We start from the raw sequence: 4,914 nt of genomic DNA, 5'->3' as shown, positions 1-4,914 counted from the left end.
GAGAGGAGGGAGCAAAGGAGCAAAGGAGGAAGGTTTTGTCCTTATCTGGGAGCAGAGTCTGTGCAGCATGGTCGTCTGCAAACCTCAACGAGACACAGATTTCCAAGGGCGCACACAGTTTTCAGGAAACTGTTCTGAAGCCAGATGCTGACAGAGGTGCAGTTCTTCTCCGGCAGAGACTCCCACTTCCTCTGCAGGCCAGGGTGGGGCAACCTTTCTCCAACGCCTCAGGGAGGGACCTGAGAGGCCTTGGAAGCCGCAGTCCAGAGGACGTTCCTAGAATTGGCAAGAGTTGAGTAAGTGAACAACGAAATGGTTGGGCAACAGCTCCTTTCGCAAATCAGATAGTTCTAGGTCTTTGCTTTTCATGAAATGGAGGAGTAGTGAGTGAGTTTCTAAACTGACAAATTATATCATTTAAAATAATTTTTTATGATAAACCACTGGGTTGTTTTCAGCATATAATGTGGGAGAGCAGAAGCCTTACAACAAAATTCCTTTCTTTCATCGTTAGGTTATTTTGTGTGAAGGTTGTGTGAAGGTTTTTTTTTTTTTTAAGATTTATTTATTTGTGCATACAGAACTGGGGTACAGGCCAGAGGCTCAGGAGTGGTGAGAGGCTTCACCAGAGACAGAGTGGGGAGCAGAACAGGCAGGTCGACTAAGTGCTGAGGGGAGCAGCGGGCGGGTCAGGAGAGGTCTGCCAAGCCATGTGGTCACCTCCAGGCAGGCGGGAATCGAACTCATGCTGAAGCGGTTCTAGATTCTCAGTGCTGTGCTTTAACCCGCTGCGCCACCAGGGAGGGCCCGGTGTGTGAAGGTTTTTTTATGCTTATGTACCCAAAAGAGTAGGAATACTAATGCTATCTCATGTTACTCATCAGTAATATTCACCCATGAAATAATTCCATTCCATTCTTCTCAGTTAAAGATGTGTTTCTGGTAAAAGTATAACTTAGCAATTATTAGTAACTATCAAAAGTTATAAACATTAGTATTAACAAATTATTAATAACAATTATGATAACAATCTGGAAAATGATTTAACATTTAGAGACATGTTTATACAATATTAAACTTTTAAGTTTCTACACATATTTCTTGATAGTGCGACCTACCACAGACTTCTGAACATAACAAAGTGTACTTTAGTCAAATCCTTTGGGAGAAAGGAAGTGAAAATATAAGTTAACGAAGAAAAAGCAATAATATAAAATTAATGAAGAACTTGTTTGTGCATTGCAAAGATGGATGATGGCTGAGATCAAACGTTTAGGGAGTTTAGATCCAGCTGATGGTATCTGCTGAAAATTACATCTTTGATAGGATTTCACACATGATTTAGGGTCTTCGCGTATTTAATCTATGATCACAGATACGCGAAGGGGTGCTTGGTACAGCCACATTCTTCCAGGGTGTGAGAGTCCACAGGCAGAGAACCAGGCCCAGGAGGGTCAGGAAAGGACCTGAGCCGGGGTTCTGAGGAGACTGAGCTAGGAGCCCTTTGTGGAGTGTGCAGGTGCACCAGGAAGTTACAACAACCCTAGATTGGGTAAGTACATGAGGAACGACTATCAGTCTCCTGAAAGCGATCACAGGAGGAAAATCACAGGATTTAAAAGCAAATTTAAACTTATGTATATTCAAACACCCCAGCGAAAAATCAGCATCATTAGTTATAGGAACAGTTTTCAATTTGTTTTCCTCACAAATTCGTAAAGCTAAAATGGAAAAGAACATACTTCTCATATCTTATAAAAAATGACTTTTGGCATTTTTCATTTTAAGTTTAATATTTGAAAAGATGCAATTTCTGCTATATTGCAAATACACACATGGTTTATAAGAACCTTTGAAATGCAAACTGTGAAATCCAAGTCCTCCGCTAATAAGAAATACACCACAATCCTTTAAAAAATACATGAGCAAACTTTTGACAGCTGGAAATTCTAAATTTTCTTTTATAGTCTTCTATATTTATTTCTTTTTCACTTCCCAATACAATTTTACACAAACAAAGTTTATTTCTTACTTGAATGTCTGTTACTGATTTTTCTATCATACCTGGCTGTCACAAAATAGGTTTCAAAATTTCAGAATTTTGAAACAAATACATTAAAACTGTTATTAAATAATTATGAAAATTATACTGGAAATGCATCCTTGAACAATATGGGCAAGTAATATTTCCCAGTTAGTCCATGCACCCATGGCTAAATGTCATTTAATACTGATGTGGTAGAGTTCAATATTGACTATATTCCAAGTTTAGCTTTGTTTTAAAGATTTATTTGTTGATGCACACAGAACTGGGGTACAGGCCAGAGGTACAGGGGTGATGAGAGGATTCACCAGAGACAGAGTGGGGAGTAGATCAGACCGACTGACGAAGTACACCACTGAGGGGAGCAGCCGGAGGGTCAGGAGAGGTCTGCTGCGCCATGTGGGTCACCTCTGGGGTGGGGATCGAACTCATGCTGAAGTGGCTTTAGCTTCTTAGTGCTGTGCTTTAACTCGCTATGCCACCAGGGAGGGCTCACCAAGTTTAGCTTTTTATAGCTATACTCTGTAAAGTCATGATATAAACAGGTTGATTTTTATTATAGAAATAATATTCAATACTTTGGATGTCTTTGGAATTATAAGTTCCAAATTCTATAATAATCCATCATGACAAATTATTTTCAATAGTCCGTGGAGAGTTTGATTTAATATTCTAAAAGCAGAAATTAGAAGCCACTTACCACAGGGTTGTGCACCAAGTCAGTATGTCACATACTTATGCAATTTCTGGGAGCTACATAAGCAAAAGTCTTTATTGGAATTAACCATCTGAAAAGATAATTTTCAAAAAAAGGTGAAATCATGATTCTGCTAAAGTCATAAAATGAAAACTTATTAAATATCTTATTTAACTCAATAACAGCGTGAGAACTAATAAGGTAATGCAGCCAGTTCAAAGGAGAATCCCAGCCCAGACTCATTTATAAACTAGAGATATTGACAGAAATATGGAAATGAAAGCGAACTATCTGAACATTCTATCTGATCCAATGAAAGTGAGGATTATTTATGATGATAAATTTCCATGATCTTGTTTGACTACATAGGCTCGAGTTCCTTATTGAACAGTATACTGAATCTGAACAAAGGCTCATGTGATAATTATTTACAGGTTTTGTAAGTCTGAAAAAAAAATGGAGTCTTGCAAAATGACTACAACAAAAAGAATCAGCATCATTAACCTGCGTTGTTCCTGCTGTTTGGAGAGGCTGGTTTCTTGCAAGTAGTATTATTTCTTATGCATTCAGAGGAAAGAACAGAAGACATTTCTAGAATGCGACACTTTGCTTTGCTCTCACAGGACCTTCAGGAGCTTTGTGCCCTTTGTCAACAGGACAAGGGGTGCTGTGAGGGGTGAGGGCGCTGCTGCTGCTGCCCTGAACCCAATTTGCCAGTGGGCACCATACACTCAGCCTGTGTGCCAGCATCACATGGAACAGCACTGGATCACATGGAACAGCACTGGGACAAGAGGACTGTAGCAGACTGTGGCTGACCTTGTTGTATTATTCTCTGTGCTCTTCTGTATGACTGAAAGAGTTAATGGTGAATTTAATACTTTGTGGGAAGAAAGGAAAAAAAGAGAGAAGGAAATATAACCTTGTACTGCTAGTACTATCGGGGCACTGAGGAAGTCCCCCCACTCCACCTGAGTTCTTCTGAGGCGAAGTGAATGAACAAAAAAACATCAGACTCTTTGGTAGAAAAAATAGCCAAGAGTTAACAGCATATAGGGAGTTTAGATAGTGTAAATTCTAACATAAAGTCAGGCAGAGGGAGTAGAGTCCTGTGTTGAGAGAGACTTGGGGCATGAAGGAGAGAGGAGGGAATTGCACAGGACTGGGAGGGATGACTTTAGCTCTAGTCAGGGTGAAAGTGGGCTGACACAGGAGGTCACGTTTGTCGACCAGATTCCACAAACCACATTCTTCTAGGTCTCTAGAAGCAATCAGATCCCTTTGGTTTAGGAGTAGGGCAAAGGGTTTCGGGGAAGGCCAGTGTGCCACCTTAGCCTCAGGGGCCTCTGTGGACTTTAGTGACACGCACTAAGGGGACGTGTAAGGGAAAAGGCTCACTCTGGGCAGGTTGGATAAAGCCCATCTGACCCTCTTTTGGGGAGTACCCATGTTCTCCTCAGAAAGGCACTGACTGCCCCATGGGTTAGCTTAAGGGCCTCCCAGGCGGGAGCAAAGAGCAGATGCAGGTACGCCAGGTGCTTATGCCTGACATGGGCCCGGCCCCCCTTGCCCTTCACTCCTTACCCCCCAGCAAGCAGCACTGGGGACCCAGGGAAGAAAGGGGCAGAAGTGAACACTCTTGGGAGGGACCCCAGCCAGCTGAATTCAGCTCCATGAAGAAGCAGATTCTTTGCTTGCTGTTCAGCAGATTTCTCAGCTGGAGGAGAATTGAGGGGGAGGGAGATTGATACCTTCATCCAAAAAAATTTCAACAAAAATTGAGGGAAATGCTGAATATTCTTAACATTAACAAATAAAAATTGAGCCACGCCCTCCCTGGTGGCGCAGCGGGTTAAAGCACAGCACTGAGAATCTAAAGCCGCTTCCGCATGAGTTCGATTCCTGCCTGCCCCGGAGGTGACCACATGGTGTGGCAGACCTCTCCTGACCCGCCCGCTGCTCCCCTCAGCAGTGTACTTCATCGATCTGCCTGTTCTGCTCCCCACTCTGTCTCTGGTGAAACCTCTCACCGCCCCTGAGCCTCTGGCCTGTACCCCAGTTCTGTATGCATAAATAAATAAATCTTTAAAAAAAAAATTGAGCCAAATATTCAAAGGATAGTAATTGCAGTGTGACTTATTGATAATAAAAATTGCCCAAACCATGACTGTTC

Source organism: Condylura cristata, unplaced genomic scaffold, assembly GCF_000260355.1.
Source record: "Condylura cristata isolate star-nosed mole 26May11 unplaced genomic scaffold, ConCri1.0 scaffold00035, whole genome shotgun sequence".
NCBI classification, from domain to species: Eukaryota; Metazoa; Chordata; class Mammalia; order Eulipotyphla; family Talpidae; genus Condylura; species Condylura cristata.
The sequence above is the reverse complement of the archived record's forward strand: the minus strand, read 5'-3'. Positions refer to the sequence as shown.